The sequence below is a fragment of the Chelonia mydas genome, chromosome 4 (assembly GCF_015237465.2).
Source record: "Chelonia mydas isolate rCheMyd1 chromosome 4, rCheMyd1.pri.v2, whole genome shotgun sequence".
In the NCBI taxonomy this organism is placed as follows: domain Eukaryota; kingdom Metazoa; phylum Chordata; order Testudines; family Cheloniidae; genus Chelonia; species Chelonia mydas.
In genome coordinates this window covers 74,003,884-74,029,660 of record NC_057852.1, presented here as the reverse complement: position 1 = coordinate 74,029,660, position 25,777 = coordinate 74,003,884, and the positions used below count along the sequence as shown (strand labels likewise).

The window sequence follows — 25,777 nt, the reverse complement described above, 5'->3', positions numbered from 1 at the left end:
TCAGGTGAGGAAGCTTCCCCTGAAACGGTGGGTTTAGTATATATAAATATTTGAATATATCACAATGTAAAGATAAATTACTTCTCTCCATGTACTCTCCTCTTCTATGCATCCTCATAAAATGCACTAATGTAGACCTAGTGGGTCTGGCTGGACAGAGACAGTAACATAGTATACTCAGTCTGTTAGTGGCATGGTGTGTTTAGCTGTTCACGTAACTGCTTTATCACCTCTCTGTGCTGGACACAAAAAATCCTTTGTATTGCACTGCCCTTATTAAACACTCTAACACCCACACTGAAATAAGAATTCTGTGAGACTCAACACCTACCAGTGCCCCGTAAAATGTGGCTAGAATTGTGTTTAATTACATTACAAATATATTGTGGGTTCCAGACAATCTAATAAAAAGTTAACCTTCCTTTAGTGTCTGCTCTCGTTCAGGTATCCACAAAAATAAGTACAATACACTTTTGATTTCAAACCAACATCAGTACTTTCTTGCTTACATCTTCAAGGAAGCTGACAAATTTGCATTTATTTTTTAGGTTCTCAAGGGTAATTATCACAATATTTATAATATACAATGGGCTTGACTCGATGGCTCTTTTGTGCAGTGCAGAGCTAGGAGGAGCTCTGTGCCCTGACATGACCCCCACAGCTGTGAAGCACTACATATATATCTCCTGAAAGACAACCCTGCCAAACCCACCCTCTCTGCAAGGGGTGGAACCTGTGTCTTCCCCACTCCAGTCCCTCAGAGATGAAGTCAGGGAGACTTTCTCCACACAGAGTGACCTTCTGGTTCCATGAATAGAGGAGGGAGTCTCCACAGCTCATCAACAGTGGGATACAGTGGAGTCTCACGTTCATGCTGACATGAGGATTCAGGAAACACTGTAAACAAACATATATCAGCAAGGTCAGACTAATGCGAGAATTGCAAACACAGTTATACGTGGGACACACAAAGTTGTCCATGAAGAATGCAGGCTGCTGTGTCCTTGCTTTGCACTATTCATGTTTTTCACATAAGGTGCTGTTTCTTGCTTCAAAGTGGTTGAGGGCAACATGAGATCTCTGCCACCACCTTGCTTTGTCATGGGCTGTTGCTTCTCAGTTGCTGGGGTCACATGACATGCTTTCAAGTTTGACTTCAGTGTGTCTTTATACCAATAGTGCCCAAACTTTTTACCTTGTGCCCCTCCCTTCCCCTTGTCTGTACCCCGCACCCCCAGAGCTGGGGCTGGGAGTGGGGCAGTGACTCCAGGGGGGTGCACGGACAGGAGTATGGGGCTGCAGCTCGGGTCACAACTAGGGGCAGGCACAGGGCAGACAGAGGAGTGCAGGTGTGTGTGGGAATCTGCACACAACCTTGACTGGTGCCATTGGTGACCTGAAAGGGGTCCAGTATCTCACCATTTTCCACCATTCTGGCCATTACCCCATCATAGAAGGACTGAGTGACAGAAATCAACTTTTCTGGGCATCCAAAAGTGAACAAAAGTTTCCAGCACTTTTTCTGAGCTAGTGGGAGGATGATTACCACAAGATAGATGATAAGTCTATTCAGTATGACCTGTGCAAGAATTTTCTCAGCAACAGAGAAGGGAAATGCTATGCTGATTATCACAGTTTGCCCTATCACTTTTATCACCTTTATGTTTATAGAGGTGCACAAAACTGGCATCCTTGAAATCTTGTTCCCGGATAATCTGTAAGAGCCATGTGAGGTGACTTGCAATGTGGTAGCCACGCTGTTTATAGATCTTATAGCTGACCAATAGTGGGATCTAGAGGATGTCACAGGAGCCACATGGTTTGAAGAGTAGTAGCAAGGGCATGTTCTACATTCCCCTCTAACTCCTACTATATCGAAATTTCCTCCCTCTCCTGAGTCCAGTGCCTCAACACCTCATTGAGACTCCTCTTGGTAGTTCCCCTACCTAGCAGCTGTTCCTCACAGCAGGTTACAGAGGGTGGGAGAGAATTGGGCATGGGGGGAGATCACAGAGGGTAAGAGACAGATGGGATCAAGACAATTTTGTACCCCAGAAAGCAAGAACAATCTTTAAGTAAGAGAGGGAGGGGAGAGGAGGGCATGTCTCACAGGGATACTGAAAAATAGAAGGGAAGAGAACCAGTGGAAAGGATAAGAGAATTTGAGAGGCACCAACAGAGAAAGGTGAGACAGTATATGGGTGTACATAAAAGAATGTGTCTGTGTGTTGTGTTAACACAAAAGAGAAAGAAAACATAAGAAAAGGAAATGACACAACACAGAGTAGACTAGAGTGTGCACCCTCCATTCTGCCTGCTCACCTCCCAAAGGGGAAAAGCTGCAAGACAAATAACTAAATTCTAAGTTTTCTAGGCCAGGAGGTATTTCAAGCCTCCTCGTCACAGCAGGGCTGGCAAGTTAGGGATGTGTGGTAGGGTACAAGAGCAGAGACGTATGCAGGGATAGCATTGTGCGGGGTCTTCAAAATGAAAATAAGGAGTGAACTTAATTTAGAATCTAGAATTTAGAAACAGGAATCTAGTGGGGGACACGTATGTGTGTGTGTGTGTGTTAGAAATGGGAAAACCAGCACAGGTGATCTGTTTAGCTGCAACTTGATGAATGCATTGGAACAAAGAGCAAAAGATGCAATACAGGGAGAGAAGGCAATATTTACATTGGAGATGTCTCAGAGGTATCCTACTTTTTACCATTGCTTCTGTTCCCATCTTCGCCTCTGTACCACAAGTTTATTTTTAAAGGTGGGGGTTCAGTCTTCAGTCTGTCTCTGGCTTATGTGCCTGAACTCAAATTCTGAATATAAACACTCCCAGATTTCAGGAATTTTTTTATTCAGATTAGAATCCAAATTTAATCTTTGCAGCTCAAACCCATTCTAGAAATGGTGGTGAATTATACAGACTGGTATCCATTAAAATCTTTGCAAGTTTGCCTTCACAAGTAGCTAAAAGTTGATATGGCATTGGTTTTCTGATTGTACAGAAAAAAATTAAAGATTTTAAACGGTGGCAAATGCAAAAAGGGACCATATTTTGGAGTCTGATCTGACAAGTGCCGATTGCGAGGTGCTGAACATTCTCAACCATGGGAATCCAAGCTGTTCAGCTTCTTGAGAATCCAGCCCTAAATACATACTCAAGAGAATGTAGCATTAACATTTATAATTGATTGTTTAAATCTGAGAGCCTGCATTTGGAAACAGACCGTGAACCATTCCACACCAACAGACATAGGGAAGTTTTAGTCAGGGATTAAAAAACATGCAATGTATTTTGCAACCTTTGCAAGAGCATCCATGATTCATTTCAGAAGCCAGAACATTTTTCTTCTAAATTCTGTCAATGTCACGTTATCACTGTAAGTAACTGACTTATTGAATTAAGAATGAAATGAAACTGCAGATTCTTGAACTTTAAACTATGCTATCTTTACAGATTACTCTGCTCCCACTGCTGAAATGTATATTCTATTGCCACTGGCTGTCAGATACCGAGCAACAGGTGGGTTAAAAATATCTACATTGCAAATAAGCCCTACTTGTAGCCTCTCTCCTCCAGCAATGCTGAATGCACATTGCGGAAAGCAAAGCTTGGTATTTGTTTCTAGTCATGTGGCATAGAGGCATCACTGTTATAATTTTCTGACTTTAATACTATCAGTTACTGCATGAAAGCATCTCTCTCATTCAGTCTAATTAGTTTCCTCCCAGCTCATGTCCAAGAGTTTTTATATATGTATTTTAAAAGCATCCAACCTTTGCCTGTGGACCTGCCTTGGGGACTGGCTTTCAACAGGAGAAAAGAAAAGAAAAGGTTGGATAGTATTATAATGCTCCTTTCAACATCCCATGACATATTGCTTTCATATGAGCAGCTTTAATAGTTCAAAGTCTCGTTCTTCTGGAACAAAGTAACTATTCACCTTTGTTTGGTAACCAGAGGTGTGCTAAGCTCTTCCAAGTTTAAAGGGAAATGAATTCCCAAATAGTATGTAATTTGTGCGTATTAGAGCTATTTTCTACAGTCAGCTCCCACTGTGAACCCACAAGTGAGGTTTGGTTCACACAAATTCACTGGATTATCAGAACTCCAAATGGGACTAGGCTTCAGAAATAAGCAGGGAATTTTGAATGTGAGGAAATACATTTTTGCTTTGTAAAACTGAGATTACCCAAAATTCAGGAAATAACTGGGGTGTCAATTCCATTTTTAGGTATGATCCATGGGAAGGGATGTAAGTTTATGATCCTATACTCCTCCACATCTACAACAGACACTCCTCCCCCCCACCATACACACACACACACACACAAATCAGTAGGATACTTACAAAAAGAAGAAAGATTGACTCTGGCCTCTTACTAGAAATGTAGGGTGATATTTTCTTTACCTGTAGGTGTCCCTGATTGTAATACTCTGATAAATATGCAATTTCAGATGTGCACTTGAGAAATAATTATGGATTTGTCCCATGTGGTCTGTCTTAAATCAAGATCTAATGTGAAATGCACAGCGAACAGCAGTCGCAAAAAGTTCATGGATACCCAGAAGGGAAAAAAATGTCTCCCCCAAAAGCTCTGCAAAGTTAATAAAATATACATTCTAACAAACCACTTCTGCTGCTAATGCAGCTGGAATGCAAACAAAAGCTAGTTTTACAGTTCAAGTCAAACATTTTGTACAGCCATCTTAGTAACCTACAAAGTGCAGCATCTCTGTTATAACGTATACTTTCCTAAGTTTTTGCTAAAGATCACATCCACTGGAGATCTCATACAATAGCTTTGTTTTTATAAGTTAATTTAGGTAAACTTAAGTTATCCTGTAACTTATTCTTTGCAATGTAATGAAATCTTCTGAAATATGCACAGTACTATTAAAAAAGTTTAAAAAAATTAATATTCCGGAGCACTTGCTTGTGTTCTATATAAAGCATGATGTCTAAGAAGAAGAAAGCTACACTCATGCCTCACTCTATCAAGTTTCAGAGTAGCAGCCGTGTTAGTCTGTATTCACAAAAAGAAAGGGAGTACTTGTGGCACCTTTGTTAGTCTCTGAGGTGCCACAAGTACTCCTTTTCTTTTCACTCTATCAAGGCTGCCCTCATTATGCCATCTTGCTCAAACTCAAATCTATATTGCTAGTTTCACCCGAGTACTGTATCTCATTATCTCTTCAGTGGGTTGGATCTTTACAAGCACTGAGCATTGGCCTTACTCTGCTCCCACTGATGTCAACAGGAATTTTTTCTTTAATTTATTATTATTTGTGTTGTGGTAGCACCTACAGGCTTCTTATAGATCAGAGGCCCATTGCTCTGAACACTGTATGAAAACATATGTAGTAAATGGGGACTGTATTAGGCCAAATGCAAGCACTTCTGAAAATCCCACTCAATAATTTCTCTTCCCTTCTTGTTTATGTGTTGATCTGTGGTTTCATTCCACACCCTCAAACGTTTCTCAAGAGACAGCTTTTTAAAATAAAGGATGTGGGAGAAAACTTTGATTTCTGAGCTGGAACAAAATTTTATTAGAAAAAATTACATTTTCTGTCCTGAAAGTTAGGTCTAGATGTTTGTTAAAAAAAGAATTTCCTCTGAATGACAGCCCGCCCCAGGTCTCTATCTAGAAACTGAAGATACTGTGAGGATCCAAAAAACTTGTATGCTAATATACAGAGTTGATATATCATAAATAGAAAATCTCAGATGAACACAACTTCTGACAAGTGGGAGAGCACTTTATTTTACTTTCATTGGCTTCTTAAAGGAATTTCCAGTTGTCCGCAAACTGAACAGAAAAGCTGGGAAGGAAGATTTATTTGTAAACATTTTCTTGGATGAATGTTGACCCACTTCTGCTTGCTCATTGCTTACAGACAGACTGATTAGACTATTATTCATAAATGCTTAATAGTTTTCAACATATGGGTTGTTTGCAGAATGTTTATTGTGTGTATTTGGTATAGTAGAACCTCAGAGTTATGAATATCAGAGTTATGAACTGACCAATCAACCACACACCTCATTTGGAACCAGAAGCACGCAGTAGGCAGCAGAGATTACAAAAAAGGAAGCAAATACTGTACAGTACAGTACTGTATTAAATGTAAACTACTAAATAAATAAAAGGAATGTTTAAAAAAACATTTGACAAGGTAAGGAAACTGTTTCTGTACTTTTTCTTTGAAATTAATATGGTTAAGAGCAGTGTTTTTCTTCTGCATAGTAAAGTTTCAAAGCTGTATTAAGTCAAAGTTCAGTTGTAAACTTTTAAAAGAACAACCATAACATTCTGTTCAGAGTCATGAACATTTCAAAGTTACAAACAACCTCCACTCCCGAGGTATTAGTAACTCTGAGGTCCTACTGTATTCGTTCTTAAATACTCCCACTGTGTAACTGGTTATGTTAGTTGTTTCTGTTCCTCAATTGAATGCATTTATTTTGTATACTAATGGGTCACAATCACTTAGTTGGGTCATTTGATCCTTACAGTGTGAGTGTAGGAGCAGTTTGTGGAGCTAGGAGGAGCCAGGCCAGCAAAATTAGAGAATATTTAGGACATTAGCCTTTTTCTTTCTGAGCCACTGAAGTTAGGACTTCACATTGTCATTAGAAAAATGAGGCTTATATAATGTCATGGGTTAGGGTCTTATTTCACCTCAGTGTTGTCTCTGTCTTCACAGAAAGTAATTTCATGTGGTGTGAGCAGTCCCAGCTTTAAAGGATATGTCCAAATCTTTGTCTTATTTAATGCATTACTTCACAGGTAGGACTGTGTAAAAGCCCTGACTCAGAAGGACCAGTGGTGGATATAGAGTACATCTACACTGCAATAACACACCCACCAGCAGGTCTATGTCAGCTGACTTGGCCTCACAGGGCCAGGGCTGCAGGGCTATAGAATGCACTGTAGACATTCAGGCTCGGGCCTCCTGGGGACCCAGAGCCCAGTCTCCAGCCTGAGCCCGAATGGCTATACTGCAACTTTATAGCCCCACAGCCCAAGGCCTGTGAGCCCAAGTAAACTGACATGGGCCAGCCAAGGTGTTTTATTGCAGTGTAGACATATCCTTAAGGATCTAGCTAGAGAGCCATCCGGATGGTGCTTGATCTGCAAGGAGGCTACGTCCCTTTGCGATTTACTAGGATTATGATGATGAGGAGGAGTTGTGAAGGGTGCAGTCATCTAACTTTATCTCTCTTGTTTAAATACATTAGTGCTCTGGCCTGGATCTCTGGAAACAGACACGATGGTGTTAAGTTCTTAAGTGTTTGTCCCACTTTATACACAGCAATATTTCATATATCTATCAAGCTGTCATGGTGGAGGTGGAGGTGGGCATGTGGAGAAGAGCAAGAATACTAGAATATTTGGAAAGAAAAATATTTAGATATAGCTGCAGAGCAAAATATGAGTGTTCGGTATATGATAGATTAAATGATGAGTGGAACTAGTCTGAGTGAAGTTGAAGGGAATAGGATTGATACTAGGAACAGATCAGAGGAGAATCTGTGTTTGCAGTAGGTGAACAAGAAGAGATTAAAAACTAGAAACAGGAATGATATTGGTAATGTTAACAGTTCTTGACTAGAATTGAGAGCAAATGTTCAGACTTTAGGTGAAGAGTCTTCGTATGCTGATGTTTTGTGAATTTAAATGAGATCTTGATTTTCAAAGTTATCTAGCTTCAGAGTATTTTTCAAATGAACACAGGTTAATTTGAAGCTCTCATTTAAATTAAATAAGTACTGCACAGTAATAAGGATTACCAAGCAGGGTTATTCAGACTTGTCATTTTTATGAACGTCATAATTGTGGCAGACATTCAGAATTGGTTCTGTATTCAAGTCAGCATTCAATGTATTCAATTAAGTATTTGATCTGAATATAAAACTTGTTAGCAATCCCATTCTAAACTGTGTACAGCCTACAACCTACATAAAAGCACCAGTAGAAATGACCTGTTCTGTTGTTTATTAGAATACTGTGAAATCAAGCTGTTGCACCTTAATGAAAATTTCTGAAACTAAGATACCTTAAATAATTACTTGGAGCATACATCTGCATGTGATCTTCCCAGTGTCCAAACGCTTACAGTCAGTGTAGTAAATGTTGGCTATTTTGTTTTAAAATACTGTGGTATATATGATGTGAATATAATAGAGTGAAAAAAAAATGAAAAGCACCTTTTTGCCCATATATCTGTGTTTGTAGTATAGTTTAAATGGAGAATAATCAAATATGAACAACTAAAAAGTTCACAGGGTAAATACAGGCACCTGATTAGAACATCTGCATTTTGCATTTTAGCAGTCACAGAACATAAAACCATAAATTCCAGTTTTACAAGCCTTAGTACAGATTTAAACTCTCAAACAAAGGATTTTAACAACCTAATCAGATACCCACATTTGAAAATTGAGAGACTACTACCTACATTCTTCGCATGGAAATTGTTAGAGCTGCAATCTTGTGGAGAAGTGAGAAGGTAAAATCCTTTTTTTTTGCCCCCAAATTCCTTTATAGCTTATTCAGAATTTTAGAATACAAAAAAGCATTTAATTTTGTTTTGTCACTTAAATCTAGGGCAAAGAGCTATGCTGATGTTTTCTTGCTGGTTCAGTTGCTAAGACAACACGGTCAATACTGTCAGCATTGAGTGACTAAAGGTAGGCACTTAGCAAGAGGAGTTGATGGATTGTCAGGGGTGCTGAGCAAATGTGGATAGTAGATTCATTAATTCATTTAATAAAGGTACAGTAAGTGATCTGTCAACCTTACCTCCTATGGCAGCATATAAAAAAGAAAGTTTGGTACTTCCAGATACAATTTGGAGATTACAGCACACACTGTCTTTAAAATTCAAAGTTGATCTGTGGCATGATATCTACTTCAATGGAAAAGTACTAGCTCCTTTTTTATAGTTTGGTGCATGAAGTTACCTGTATTACTTGGTCCCTGCTCTATTTAGGGAATAATGCTCTTTTATATCTATGGCTTTTAGTAATTTTCTCCTAAGCTACTCAGAGGATTTAAAGCACTGGAAGTCTACACCGGTGCAACTCTCACATGAAAAGGAGGGAAGAGACATAAAAGCAGGAAAAGTAATTAACAGGCAGATGTAAGAAATTGAGGTAAAGTAATACTCGCACCCTCTCACTATTTACAGCTCAGTGCGTGTATTACACCAATTTAGACTCCTCTGTTCCTATTTACTTATCTGTAATTTATGCCACTGTGTATATCACCTGTGAGAATGGTCCTAACAATTTTGAAAAAGTGTCACTATTATTGGACTTTCCTATATACTTCTCTCCACTTGTCATTTCCACTGAAACGAGCACTACATAATATATTTTCCTAAAATTCTTGACAAAATTGCTTATTTTTCCTCATGCAAGCACATTACTTATTAGCTGATGGAGGGTTGAAGTTTAAATCATGATGTGTGTGCTGAGCTTTTCAGCTCTCAGTGTGACATACTCTGGATACATGTTAAAAATACATCCTCCCTTCTCCTCCAAGTCCCTACTAAACACTCTGTCACAGGGAAAAAAGACTAGATGACCTAATAGATCTATTCCCTCTAATTTCTACGATTATATAAAAAACTACTTTTTGCAGTTAGTTTTTCATCTTTAATCTCCATTCTGGCATTCATCTGCTCCCATTCTTGTGCCCGATCATAAGTCAGTTGAAAAAAAGTTTGGAATTGAAACAGTTTTTAGCTATCTGCATCTTGGAAATAAGTATCCAAAGAGATGCTTTCCCTTTCCTTTGTGATGTGATCCCTTCTTTCTCAGTTCTCTTGTGGTCCATTGACTTGCATTTGCCATTTAATTTAGATAAGGGCCTGATTCTCTGGGTGCCTGGCAATAGGTTTGGTCATTTACATTTGTGCAAAGTAACCGTGGCATTCTACTAAATTAGAATGGTAGCATTTTACATGTAAAAGACTACACAAGATGCACGGGAATGAGGAATCAAGCCCTAAATTCTTCGGGTTAGCACCAGTCTTCTTACATATCTTAAAGTGCCAAGCATAGCTATGACATGATATAATAAAAAATAACTTTGAGTATACTTTTCCAGCCAGTTGTGAAACATATCTGCTACCTCTAGTTTACATAACTGAGAACTTGTCAAATTTGAGGCTGCAAAATCCAATACTAACACACACATAGGCTCTGAGGATACTTGTGTTTGATTAATTTCCATTAATTTTCTTAAGACTTTCTAGTCACTGCATTCTTATTACATTGACAAAGTCATGATACATGAATTAAATTTAGATAATATAATAGCGAATATCATCATCACTTTTAGGATTCAATCATAACTATGTTATTAAAGGAAATCTGTGTGTTGAAGCCACACTATAGAAGGTTTCAGTTTTCAAGCCCACAGTCAGCTACATAATACTGTGTCAATAATGTCATGAATTGTCTTCCATTCCTTTGGGAGAATCCTTCAGAAAACAAGAACCTCATTTGCATTTCCTAATTGAATTGTTACAAGATTTCCCACAGGACTTCAAGAACTAAGTTTCAGCAATATAATATCCTAACCTCAGTATAAGATAATGTTTGAACAAAGCAAGCACTTTCTAATAGACTTCTCCTTTCTCTCTATTATGTATCTTTGAAGTGGTCTTGAAGATAAAGAGATCAGTAGTGAAAAAAGAATGAATTCATGTTTATATAATATCTTAAGAAACAAAAAGGTTTCCTTAAAAAGTAATGGCAGCAAACTGACTCACAATGTTTTGACTTTTCCGTTAAAGGTCATCTGCAAATTACAGTAGAGAAATCCCCATCTTTGGAATTATATGCAGACTGCCCCCAAATGAAGGGGATTTAGAGCAGAGCGTAGAGTGGAACCTGCTTATAGTGAGTTGGTTAGAATGAAAGTCAAATTACACAATTCTGGTAATAGTTAACCACTTACAGAGCCAAGTTATACCCTTATTTAATTTTGCAACATAGACAGGGATACATCAAATGTAGGTCCATATTCTGCTCTAACTGCATTCCCACACAGAACCCCTTGTGCAGATAACTGCTACTAAAAATTGGTAGTGGCAGTGCTAACCCTGTTATTAGGGTGTATGGGGGATATTAGGGAGAGTTAGTACCTCTGTTGCAGGAACATGTCATGCTCCTTAGGGAACAGTTCATCCGCTTTGGTCCCCACCTACACCCAGCTCTCACCTGTGGTTCCAAGTAGCTGTTTGCACAAGAAGTGGCCACACCCCAGTAAACCTCTTCGATGAGCGGGCTAAAGCAGGTGAGGGTAGCCAATGATCACCTATTGCAGCTAAGGAAGTCCCTAGCTGTTATGATTCTTTGTGCCACTGGAATCTGGTTTCCACTGTCGAGAGAGTGGGACTTCCCTCATGCAACAGCTGTCTCACTCAAACATTTCCCATACGAGTTTTATTGCAACACTCATCCCATTAACATTATTGTTATAATCGTCAGCAATGGACTATTGTATATTGCAGAAATACCCACTATGTGGCTAGGAGTTGATATTCCAAATGTGGAAGATGACCTATTCCTGCCCAGAGAGAATACAGTTTAAAGACAAAGGCAGACGACGGGCGAGAGGAAAGGGACAAAACATAAAAGCATAGTGATCAGGTTAGTGATGCATATAGTTCTGGCTAATTCCAGAGTTTTCTGGAGTGTGTTTTTTAAGTTGAAAATACAAAATTTCTCTTTCCTCTAACCTTCCTCCACAGTTCTATTCAATAAAGCTATATTGGTATGAGAAGACAATGTGCCAAGTTTTTCATCCTAGTTATCAATATACAGTTTCAAGGCTAGTTTATCAATAAGCCTGGGGAATGGGGACTAGAAACTTTTTTCTTTGTAAAATGGAAGATAAAATCAACATGCTGTGCATTACTTGCAGGAGGGGGCTGAAAGTAATGTCACAAAATTAAAGGGGATCAAACTTTGGTGGACCAGAAGCCCAGGATTCATAGGTATCAAAGGGTGGTCCTTTTTCATCCAGCAGCAAGCCCACTATATTCATTGGGCAAGCATGGGACAGCAAATGGTATTTAAATTCCCATCATTAGATTCTTACTCTCAGTCAACAGCTTTGATGATAGTAATAGACTGGTTTGTTTCCCTTAAATCAAGGCTGCTAAGTCATTTCTGCTGAAGGTGGTGTGTTTCAACTTCTCCCAGTTGTCTAATTTTCAAAGTGAACTTTCCCTCCCACCAACCCTCAGGAGATAAATATATTTTAGTGGCAAGCTGAAATCTTGGAAGTCTTGTTGTAATTTATTTTTATCCCAGTATTAATCATGAATTGTTTTCAGCAAGTTTAACATTTTTAATTTTCATTTATTTTGCACAGGAACTACTGTATGCAGGAAGGAGTAAATCCCAGCAGACTGGGCTGCTCTAGCTTGGTCATTTTAGACACAGAATGTTAAATTTTAAGGAAAAATATTACCTAATGCTGAAGTTTATGCTTTGTCTTTGTATGCTGTTGGCTGTAATTCAGAAAAGGGAAGAAAGAAGAGAGGTTTTGGAAGATGTCACACCATCGTACCCAAAGTCCTGATATCAAAGAAGCTATTTCAGGATTATAAGAAGTGAACTATTTAATCATATATTGTGGGATCTACCACACAACATCAAGTGGATGCTCAGGGGGATTCTATTGGGTTTACTTGTCCCTGGGTTTTACTCTCTTTTCCCCCATCACCTGTTCACAGCTATGATCAAGTCTCAGGCTAACTTGCCTTTTCTTAGAACTGATTCATTGACAACACTTCATAAGTCTTTCCTTGCAGAGATAACTTCATAAAGAGGCAGGGTAATGATGCAGGGGATGGATGAAACTATGCAACTGCCCCTTCTAGTAGGGTCACATTTTATTTTTACTCTTTGTCCAAGCTATTTTCTCACTGATGTTGCCTTATTCAATGCTGCTGCATGGACAACAGCAAAGTTTTCTCTCATGGTGAAAGGAGCATTTTGGTGGATAGGAGGGTGACTTGTTATTTAGTTACCTGCAGTGGTGATGGGGCACATAACATTTTATGCTGCAAAGGTAAACAGTAGGAATTTAATTCTTACAAAACAAATGTAAAAATGCCATAATATTATTTTGAATTAATAGGATCATTGTGCAACTTTCTCTACCTTTAATACTGTGTCAATAGCTAAATTAGGTCTATCTTTATGATATGGTCAAAGCACTTGTACATTTTCCTGCTGCTCCAAGTTACAAAGTATTTATCATTTAGGTATTTATTATTACATTGGTCTTACACTCAAACAACACAGTATTCTTAATCTACAGAACAGATAATTGGTTATGATTGCCACTCATTCATTCAGTTCATTTTAAAACTACTTCGCAAAGAACAAGAACCATGAGGGGAATGCCCCTTATAGGAAGGCAGAGAGTGTGAGAAACTGACCTGAATCTGTGGGTCCTGCCAAGATTTTAGATTTGCTTATCACTGAAAAACCATCTCCCTAGTCAACCTAGTGAGATTTGAGTTAGGCATAAGAGGGGTTGTGGATGTGGAATGGGATATTTGAGGTTTTGGAGGAAGAGGCCAGTATCCTTCCTGCCTCATGGTTCCTTTGGTTTCTGTCCCTAATTTGGAGATTTCCTCAGAATCTCCCGGGGACACTTCCGGGTGCCCAGCCTGGAGGCTTCCTTGGGGACACATCTCCTTTTCTGGCCATTGCTATTGCCCTCCCCAGGAGGCTTCCTCTAACTCCCTCTCACCTGGGTGCTCCAAGGTGGGATTTCTTCAGGGCCCTCTAGCCTGAGCATGCTTCCTGCTCCTTACCCTCCCTGTCCCAGCACCACCTCTCTATCAGCCAGCCTACCCCTATCCTACATGTGCCAACTTGTCCTGCCCCCCTTTTCCAGTCACCAAGTCAATCTGTCCTAATTCACAGATGATATATGCATTTTACAATAGAAATAAATCATACCATTTTATTTATAAACAAAGATGAGGGGAGATTTTTTTTGAGGAAAAACAGATAATGGAGTGACAGAATATGATAACCCTACCACCATTCCACTAGTATCCTGGGAGGACGTTAAACAGCAGCTACTGAAGTTAGACATTTTTATATCATCAGGTCCAGATAATTTTCATCCAATAATTTTAAAAGAACTGGCTGAAGTGCTCAGTGGACAGTTAATATTGATTTACAATAAGTCTTAGAACACTGGAGAAGTTCCAGAAGACTGGGAGAAAGCTGATATTTTACCAATATTTAAAAAGGGCAAACTGGATGACTTGTGCAAGATAATGAGCAATAAAGGATTAAAAGAGGGTAATATAATTAATGCCAGTCAACCTGTGTATATGGAAAATAGGGCCTGTCAAACAAACTTGATATCTTCTTTTGATGAGATTACGAGTTTGGTTGATAATGGTAATAGTGTTAATGTAATATAATTAGTCTTTTGAAAGGGGTTTGACTTGGTACCTCACAGCATTTTGATTAATAAACTAGAATGATATAAAATTAACATGGAACACATTCAATTAATTAAAAACTGATATGTCTCAAAATATAATTCCCAATGGGAAATCATCATTGAGAGGATGTGTTTCTACTGGAGTCCCGCAGGGATTGGTTTTAGGCCCTACACTATTTAACATTTTTGTCAATGGCCGAGAAGAAAAAGTCATCACTGATAATCTTTGCAGATGACACAAAAATTGGGGCACTGGTAAATAATGAAAAGGATAGTTCACTCATCCAGAGTGAGCTGGATTGCTTGCTAAACTGGGCATAAGGAAACAATATGCATTAGCACAGCTAAATGTAAATGTATATATCTAGAAAAAAAGAATGTAGGCCATACTTCCAGGATAGAGTCCTCCCTCCCACCCAGGATGGGGGACTCTATCCTGGGAAGCAGTGACTCTGAAAAAAGTTTTGGAGTTGTGGTGTATAATCAGCTGAACATGAGCTCCTAGTGCAATGCTTAGATGCATAAACAGGGGACTCTTCTGTAGGAATAGAGAGGTTATTTTACCTCTGTATTTGGCACTGGCATGAGTCCTGCTGGAATACTGTGTCCATTTCTGATGTCCAAAATTCCAAAGGGATGTTATAAATTGAAGAGGGTTCAGAGAAGAGTCATGAGAATGATCAAAAGATTAGAAAACACTCCTTATAGTGATAGACTCGAGGACCTCAATCTATTTAGTTTAACGAAGAAGAGATTAAGAGGTAACTCAATCACAGTCTATATGTACCACCATGGGGGAAAATATTTAATAATGGCTATTTCAGTGTAGAAGACAAAGATATAACAAGATCCAATGGTTGGAATTTGAAGCAAGACAAATTTAGACTGGAAATAAGGCATACATTTTTTAACAGTGAGAGTAATTAACCATTGGAACAATTTATCAAGAGTTGTGCTGGATTCTTCATCACTGGCAATGTATAGATCAAGAGGTTGCATTGCTGACCATGTTGGCTAATAGCCATTGAGGAACCTATTCTCCATTAACTTATCTAGTTCTTTTTTTAACCCAATTATACTTTTGGTCATCACAACTTCCCATGGAAATGAGTTTCATGGGTTAATTGTGTGTTATATGAAAAAGTACTTCCTCTTGTTTTGTATTAAATCTGCTGCTTATAATTTCATAAAGTGACCCCCTATTTTCTGTATGGTGTAAAGGCATAAATAACTTTTCTGTATTCACCTTTTCCACAATATTAATGAATTTATAGACCTCTATCATATCCCCCCAATCATCTCTTTTTTTAAAGATGAACAGCCCTAATCTTTTTTTGTTTCTTCTCATATGGGAGCTGTTACACATCTTTGTTCCCCTTCTCTGAATGTTTTCCAGTTCCACTATATCCTTTTTGAGATGGGGTGACCAGAAGTGGACATAATATTCAAGGTATGTATAGTGGCATTGTGATATTTTCTGTTTTATTATCTATTACCTTCCTAATAGTTTGTGATATTCTGTTAGTCTTTTTTACTGTACTGGTGTGCATTGACCTGAAGTTTTCAGAGAACTATCCATGTGAACTCCAAGATCTTTCTGGAGCGGTAACAGCTAATTTAGGATTATATATGTATAGTTGGAATTATTTTTTTCTCCAATGAGCATTACTTCGCACTTATCAATGTTGAATTTCATCTGCCATTTTGTTGCCAACTCACCCAGTTTGGTGAGATCCCTTTGTAACTCTTCACAGTCAGCTTTGGACTTAACTATCTTGAATAATTTAGTATCATCTGCAAACTTTGCTACTTAACTGTTCACCCCCTTTTCCAAAACATTAGTGACTATGTTGAACAGCACGGTCCAGTACAGATCTTTGATGACCTCACTGTTTACCTATCTCCATTGTGAAAACCGACCATTTATCTCTACCCTTTGTTTCCCATCTTTTAAACTATCTTAGTTACTGATCCACGTGAGAACCTTCCCTGTTATCCCATGACTACTTAGTTTCCTTTAAAGTCTTTAGAGAGGAGCTTTCCAAAGGCTTTCTGAAAATCCAAGGACACTAGATTGACTGGATCACCCTTGTCCACATGCTTGTTGACACCTTCAAATAATTCTAATACATTGGTGAGGCTGAGTTCTCTTTACAACAGCTATGTTCACTCTCCCCCCAACAAATCATGTTTATCTAGATGTCTAATAATTCTGTTCTTTACTGTAGTTTCTATCAATTTGCTTGGTACTGAAGTTAGGCTCATTGGCCCATAATTCCCAGGATCGCCTCTGGAGCCTTTTATAAATCAGCATTACATTAGCTACCCTCCAGTGAGCTGGTTCAGAGGCTTGTTTCAGTAATAGGTTACATAGTACAGTTAATAGTTCTGCAAATTCACTTTTTATCAAATGGAATTTTACATTTTCCTTTACAGGGGCCAATGAGTAAGAATGAGCCTTCACCAGCTGACTGATTTTTGAAGAGATGTTGTTCAGACTGGTCAAATTATCTGCTTTGTGGCAGCAGAGCCATATATCAAGGGAAATAATAATTCTTTTCTTGATTTTTGTCTTGCATCACTCATGTAAGGTAAAGCTTGGTATCACAGCTTGTGCATTAGGCTCATATGTCCATCAAGTCAGCGATGGCCATTAGGAAAATACTGGATCCATTATTGATGGAGATTGTCAGTACTTCCAGTGTGAAGAACAAGATACTGATGGCTTTGGTGGAAACTTGTGTGCACCCTTTGCTGAAGAAACCATTGCTTAATGTCAGCAATCTGACCAAATGTTGACCTCTTTTGAATCTTTACTATTTTTGCAAGGTTAAATGCCATATTTCTCCTTGACTCTTGTCATCCTGTTACAGACCTGAATATTCTGTAGAAACTGCACTTGTGCTGGTTTGACATCACCTCTTAGTGACAAATAACGTTTAGGTGCCCATGCTGGTATTAATTAGGTCAGCTGCCTTGGATACTCTTGTTGCTGAGGTGCTGTTGAGTTGCCTGAATTATATGAAGGAGTGAATGGTTGCTCTTTAGTGCCTCTATTCCTACCTGGCTGAGAAATCCAAGAGGGCTATATTAGGAAATTGCTGATAGACCCTGAGGGCTCTCTTGTGTGTGATGTGGCAAGCTTACTACCCATACTGATGAATGCATATATAGAACTGTTAGGGGGATCAGAGAGGAGGGATGGGCTATGACTTTCAGTATGCTGATGAAACTCAGCTCTATGTCTACAATCTTGACTGATGCAGCAAGGTAGGGATGAGTTTCTTAGACATTGTCTGATGGTGGTTGAGGCATGCTGAGAGGAAACTAGATGAGGCTCAATCCAAGCAAAATAGAGTTAATAGTGGTAGGTTTGAGACTACTGGAAGTTATATCTGCTCTCTTGCTTTAGGTTGTGCACCTACCATTCATTACATACCTTCATAAATTGTGAGAAAGCCTGGTTATCTAAAAGCACCTGTCCATCCAATACCATCTGTGGCTAGGATGGCCTTTTAAAAAAATCTGTATTTGACCAGGAGGGTCATCCAGATGACAGATTTTTCTTTCAAATCCTCATCTTTGCTACTGTCAACCATGTCTTAGACTCTTCAAAATTAAACTTCCGCAATGCACTCTACGTGGAGCTATAGCTTCAATTTATTCCAAAGCTGAAATGGATACAGAATAAAGCTGCCTACCTGGAGAGTGAAGTACTTTGCTTGGAGCACATAACAGTAGTGCTTCGTGGTCCACACTGGTTACTGGTTGGCTTCCAGGTAGAAATTAAAGGTGTTGATTTTGAGAGACATCCTTTCTCTTCCAGCCACGCTTGATTTCAACAAAGCAGCTGGAGCTGGAGTCCCTTGGGATAGCTGTACAGGAGGGAGCTGGCAGCAAAGTATCCTCCAGGAGGGAAATTCACATCCAAACTCTTTAGGCAGGAAGTGAAAGGCATTCAGATGTAAACAACAGTCTTGATAATGTTGTCATTGTTACAAAAGCTGTATCTTTTTTATAATCTTACATGCATATGTTCTGGTTCAGCAGAAGGAAAGAGATAATCATGTTGTAAATAGACCTTTCTACAGACACTGCAAGTTAACAGTAAATGGATGCATATTGTGTGTATTCTGCAACAAGGAGGATTAGCTTTTATATGCAAATTAGGGATTCTGGAGAAGAACCGCTTTGCAACCTTATGAGAAAATCTGTTGTCAAAGAACAAATATTTTACACTGAGAGTTGATAACTCCACTAGGTTTCATTATTTGTTTCTCAAGGGGCCTCTGTTGCCTAGTTTACAAAATGTATGTTTTACTTTTTGGACATATAAGACTCAATTCATTAGCCACATAAAGAAGTAACAGACAAATAGTCACTTGGTGTGAAAATGTGATGGGACATTAAAAGGACACAAACTTGTGGATAAAGTTGTGTACCTATTATTGTTACAAGCAACACCTAAGATTATTAATACTGAAAGATTAGAGACTAATAGTGACTCTCTCTATTTTTTCAGCTTGTTTACTTTGTGCACTTGAATAGTTTGAATAGCCAGGTAATAATAATAAAGCCTATTCCCTATATAACACTTGTCATCAATAGAACTGCTCCCCAATCTTTTTAATGGATTTATCCTCATAACATCTCTATGAGGAAGGGATGCATTATTATCCCAATTTTACAGACAGGAAACTCAGGCACAGAGGTATGTCTACACTGAATATGGGAAGTCTGATTCCCCATGCAGGTAGACAGACTTATGCTAGCCAAGCCTAAGCTAGCTCACTAAATATAGCAGCATGGACATTGCGACACTGGCACAGGCTAGCTCCCAGCGTCGGAGTCCACATGACCTCCTGGGTCTGGGCACAGGCAGCAAGCTAGCTGAAGTCTGCCTACCCGTGCTGGCAATCACACCTCCTAGCTGCAGTGTCAACATACCCAGAGCAGCTAAGTGGCACACCTAAGATCACACAGGAAGTCCATGGCAAGGCAGAGATATGAACCCCTGTCTTCCATGTAATAGGTCAGTGCCACTCTTTCCCCTGCAATAGTCAGTAAGCCCCGTTTGTGGGGGTCTTTCATACAGGAGAGAAAATATTTAAAATATAGGAAAATGTGACTATAAAAGAACAACACTTGGCAAGGGGACCCACGAGCAAGTGGAGTACCTGAAATGATTTAACTCATTATTTGAAAAAAGACTGCTACTCTGAAACCTAGTATTCAAATTGACTGTCTCCCTTTAGTATGCATGAGAGTTCAATTCTGTAATGTAAAGCCCCTTCCCTGTTTGGGAGGAGGGGAAGAAGGGCTGGCCAGTGCTGAGGCAGAGGGGAGTACTTTATGCAAATTGAAGGTTTGTCTGATTTTTTTGTGTGTGGACTTTTAACCAATATTGCACCCACATCATAGTAATTTATTCTAGACTACATTTCCCTAGTTTGTTTATGAGAATGTTCTGTGGGACTGTTCAAAAGCCTTGCTAAAATCACGATATATATCATATCTACAACTTTCCCCCTAATTACTAGGTCAGTAAACCTGTCAAAGAAGGAACGATGGCTAGTTTGGCATGATTTATTCTTGACAAATCAAAGCTAGCTATTATTTATAAACTTATCCTCTAGGCACTTACAAAAAGATTAATAATTTGTTCTAGTATCTTTCCAGATATTGAAGTTAGGATGACTAGTCTATAATTTCTAGGGTCGTCTTGTTCCCCTTTTCAAAGATAGGTATGTTTGGCCTTCTCCAGTCCTCTGGGACCCCACCCATTCCCCAAGAATTCTCAAAGATAATTGCTAACTGTTCCAAGATTGCTTCAGCTAGTTCTTTCAGTATCCTAGGATGAATTTCTTCAGGCCCTGCTCATTTGAATACATCTAGTTTATCTAAATATTCTTTAAGCTGTCCTTCCCCTATTGTGGCTCATGTTCCTTCCCTCTTGTTGTTAATATTAATTGTGTTAAGTAGCTGGTCACAAGTTACCTTTTTAGTGAAGACTGAAGCAATATAGGCATTAAACTTGTCAGCCTTCTTGATGTTGTCCATTATTAGCTCTCCTTCCCTACTAAGTAGTGGACCTACATTTTCCTTTGTCTTTCTTTTGGTTCCAATGTATTTATATAACCTCTTCTTATTGCCTTTTATGTCCCTTCTTAGCTGTAACTCATTTTGTGTCTTAGCGTTTCTATGTCCCTGCACACTGGTACTATTCTTTTGTACTCATCTTTAGCAATTTATCCAAGTTTCCACTTTTTGTAGGATTCCTTTTTGATTTTCAGGTCCTTAAAAGAGCTTTGATGGAGCCATATTGGCCTCTTACTGCCCTTCATATCTTTCCTTCACATAGAGATTAGTTTGCTGTTTAATCTTTAATATTGTCTCTGAGAAACTGCCAGTTCTCCTGAACTCCTTTTCCCTTACATTTTCTTCCCATGAGATCTTAGCTACCAGTTTTCTGAGTTCGTTACAGTTTTCTTTTTTGAAGTCCATTGTCCTTATTCTTCAGCTCTCACTTCTGCCTTCCTTAGAATCATGAAATCTATCATTTCATGATCACTTTCACCCAAATTGCCTTCAACCTTCAGATTTGCAACGAAATCCTCCCTGTTAATCAGAATCAAGTCTAAAATGGCTGTCCCTCTGGTTACTTCCTCCACCTTCTGAAAGAAAAAATATCCCCAATACATTGCAAGAACTTATTGTGTTTTGCTGTATTACTTTTCCAACAGATGTGTGGATAGTTAAAGTCCCCATTATTGCCAGGTCTTGCATTTTGGATTTTTGTTGTTTGTTCTAGAAATGCCTCATCCATCTCCTCCTGATTTGGTGGTCTATAGTAGACCCCCTACCATGACATCACCCCTATTTTCCCTCTTTTTCTTCACCCAGAGACTTTCAACTGATCTACCTCTTATCTCCTTCTGTACCTCAGAACAAGTGTACATATTTTTGATGTATAATGAAACATCTCCCTCTTCTCCTTGCCTGTCCTTCCTGAACAAACTAGAATACATGATCCAAGAGATTTCTTAGTCATACAAAACCATTTACTACACAAGGAGAGAGTATTGTTTAGAATGATTTTGTATACAGTTAATGCTAATATATCAAGTACCCTATGCATATTCATTTTCTAACAATATTAAATATCAAATCCATGCGCCATGTCAGTACTTATAAAATATGGAGGTAAAGGGTGTCTAGAAAAGATGATTTTCTATTTGTTAATCCAGTGCTACAGATCTTTTCTAATCCTTCCCCTCTGAGCACCTAGGACCTGAAATTGGAGAGTATAGGGTTTTAAAAATCACACTGTCTTCAGTGTGAACTATCACAATGGCATTCTGTATAATCTCGAATCTAGTTATAATTCAGTTTATGGATAATCACAAAATACAGGCTTGAAGTAAACTTGAAAAAACTACTTTATCTCCCCTACAGCCCAACAGATTACAAAAGAACCTGATTAACTAGACACTTTTCCTCTAACAAAAAAAGATAAAGTAAATTACATGTGGAATTGGTTTTTAATCTAATATTAAACTTCAGCATAGTACACTTGAAGTGATAGTACCAATTTAGGCACTGGCAGGAACAACTAATTTTGAGAGTTTGAGTAAACAGAAAAAAAGAACAGAATTTGTAGTGAGGTACTCCTGTGTAGTCTTTGTTGTTTTTATATTTGAATTGCTCCCACCATTTTTAACTAAGGAGTTAGGAATAAGAGCATTTGCTCCCTCCTGAAGCACAAGTCACTATAACTTTGCCTTGCCTGATATAAATATGCCACATCCATATCATTAGCTATCAGCACATCTCTTAGAATATACACCCAAACTGGCCTGTCTTACTCCACCAGTTAATTGTGTGCCTTCTGCTGGCTGGATCTGCAGCAATAGATTGGAAATACTGTAGCATTATGAATAAACTATGGCTATTTAAAACAATATTATTCAGCAGCAGTACAGTGCATTTTACTTTTGAAAAGGTATTTATAGCAATACTAGTGTTAAATAAACTTTTGACCTACAGGATGTAAGAATCTTTAAGTGGCATAGCATATAGGAAAACACTTTGGAATCCATATTTCTAATGTTAAAGATGCCTGAATGTTTTCATACTTTTAAAAGAATATTTTCTCCAAAATTAACATTGTTTCAGTGTATCTACATACTGAAGTGCTGGGAACATGTTGAAAGGCATAAAGAAAATGAACTACTGTGAGGAAACAGTTCAATATGAGTGTGCTTAAAAGTGAACTGCAGGCAATGAAATAGAACAAAAATAAAGCCAAATTTGTTGGCTCTGTGTATCATAACAATGAAGAAAAATTTTGGAGCAGAGAATATAACATTTCAAAGTTCACTTTGTGCTTTATGAATTTATGAGCTTGTAATTGAGTCAAAATACATTTCATGTGATCAATTATAGGTACATTCCGTTAAAAACATCAGTTGTCTCAAAGGAACAAAATCCAAAAAACAACAGGAAATAACTATTACATGTTGAAACTTGTCAATCTGCCTTTTATTGCTAGGGTCTCTGAAGAGTGAGTGATTTTATTTAATAGGTTTGCCACAATTATTGGGCACAAAAGATAAAGGATGAACTTCATTTCTGCATATAACTGTTTTGAAGATTGTAGTATAGTACTTAGCCTTTTTAGTGGTATTGGGTATTGGAATGGGAGCCCATAACTACAGAAGAAGATGCAAAAATCCTCGTAGTGGTCAATTATGGAATAATACGTGCACAGGGGAATGTTCTGCCTAACTTCCTTCAGTGACAGTTTGGCTTGTGATCCCTTGTGTTGTTGCGGGACATCCCTTCTAATTTGTTTTTAATTCTCTCTAGTATAACAGTGGATTTTATGATTATCCAAATAAATATCTAATCCATTTTTAACCCCACCATTCTCTTGGGCTCAGCAAGACCTTTTAGAAATGAGTTCCACATGCTACTTGTGCACAGTGTATAATGGTATTTCCTTTTATCGATTTTAAAATTTGCTTACTAGAGGAAGGCAGGAAATAGAATTTCAATTCTATGAATAATTTTGAGGTTTTGGAAAAATTTTCATCCTGAATCAGGACAAAATTCCCAAACCTCACCATTTTTCATGGAATTGAAATTCCTCAATATTTTGGTACAGAAACAATATTCTCAGACTTTCAGGCTTTCCTGGGAGCACTGGCTCTGTGGCAGTCTTCCTGGCAAGCTTCCCAGGAGCCTGGGAGGTCAGTGGGCTGGCAGGAAACCTGCCTGGCTTTTGTCTGAAGTTCTGTTGAAATCAACATGTTCCCTCAATAAAGAAAAGTTGTCCATGATGTCACCAAAGTCTTTTCTGAGTGGGTGAGGTTCTGTGGCCTGCAACGTACAGGACGTTAGACCTGATGATCATTATGGTCCATTCTGGCCTTATGTCTATGAGACTAAATGTTAAAAATAATTCAACAATGAGCACCCGTTCTTCAATTTTATGTGATACATATACAATACATCACAGCATGACACTTGTTAGAGATCTTCTCAGCTAAAATTAACAGATATTTGCCTTCCAGGACATGCCACTCCAAAGTAATGAGAAGCTATTGTTTCCATATGAAAGAGTGATACCTAGAAAGGAAATTCTTTGCATTACCACAGGAAACAATATGAAAGGAAAATAATTTACATTACTTGAATATAACACAGAAGACCTTTTAAACTCAGAGCTTCAAGTTTTACAGGAAGGATATAAGGGACACAAACTCTTTCCCCCCTAAACAGATGTTGAATCCTACATCTCCTGATATTAGATTCTCCATTGGTTTTCAGTAGGCCTTTGAATTACTTCTGCTTGATTTTAGTGCCACTGTACTTTTTTCTTCAGACTCTGTCCTGCCAGATCTGTTTCTATCTGTATGCATATGTTTCTGTGCTCCTGCCTCCAGCCTTGATTTCTGATTCATACATTGACTTTCATTTGTCTCTGAAGGTGTCAGACTTTCTTTAGAACAATATTATTTCTAACTATCAAAAATTCAGAAAGTGACTTACAATCTGATATCATAGGTTCTTGGGATATAAAAGAGTACAGTATTAATATTTCTAGGTTTAGTTTAGTGATTGTTAAACCTCTCAGGTTCAAAGTTCAGGGTTGGTTCATACATATTTGGATGTTTACCTGAAGATTATTTAAAATGATCATTTCCTTCACTAGCAACTCATCACCTAATGGTAGGTCTTTTCAGGGTTGAACTGTACCCTTTTTCTACTTCTGGCATCTGGTCTCCTCTTCAAAGGCAACCAAATGACAATTCCCTCACTGGCTTATATTTTTCTTATTACTTAAAAGGGAGGCAGCTGGGCGTTGCCCTTCAGGGCATACTAAATAACACAGTGCTTGTAAAATTTAGGCCAAATTAGTAAGTTCATCAGAGGAGTTTCTGAACTCAACTGATCTAGAACAGGTTAAGAAGCCGGCCAATCACCTCTAGAAGATAGCAGCAGAAGGAATTTGGAAGAGGAATAATTGCACTAGGACTCTGTTTGTCACTGAAGAAGCTGGAGGTAAGATCAGGGCAGCTTTACCTAGAACATGAAGTGGGCTTATCAGCTGGTGTTAATGGACACCAGCATAGGAAATGAATCAGCAGGTCACCCTTAGGAGAGGAATTGGAGGGGCATGGGTGTGCCAACTAATACCTAAAGACACAGGAGAAAGAAAATCTAGTAGGCTGACCTCCCACTCCCTAGACAACCTGCCATAGCAGATAAAATTGTGCAGGGAGCAGGAAGGGGAAAAGATTTCTTATTGAAGGAGAAATGGGGATTCCTTCTCCAGGTATTTTCAAACCTTAAAGATTTGATTCAGTGTCTTAGAAGGAAAAAAAAACACTAATGTGGATAGCAATGAAATTGCCCGATTGTGGTGATATTAAAGAAGTGATAGGACTCATTGACAGACTGAATAGGGGGGAGAGTAAGAGAAAAAGAGTGGAAATTTGAAGGCAAGCATGAGAACTGACAGTAGTGCTAGGGAAGGAAGATAGATAACAGCAATCAGGAGAAAGATAAGTTTCATTTTGGAAAGACTGAGTTTGGGAATGGCAACAGGACATGCAAAAGATGCATGATGTCAGACTGTATAGAGGACAAGAGTTCAGGAGAGGATATGGGAATCAGGCTCATAGAATTTCTGCTTGAAGACACAGGAGATAGATGTGAAAGAGAATGTCATGAGAGCAGGGGACCAAGGGCAGCACCTTGAATGAGAGCAA

At 38.5% G+C, this 25,777-nt stretch overlaps 1 long non-coding RNA gene across 1 annotated transcript in view; it reads right to left on the bottom strand.

Moving 5' to 3' along the window:
- Positions 1-288: 288 nt before the first annotated feature.
- Positions 289-25,777, bottom strand: part of LOC122465496 — a 50,545-nt gene continuing 25,056 nt past the window's right edge. The window contains exon 3 of the long non-coding RNA XR_006290397.1: positions 289-897. This is a non-coding gene — a long non-coding RNA (uncharacterized LOC122465496). The remainder of the gene's footprint in view (positions 898-25,777) is intronic.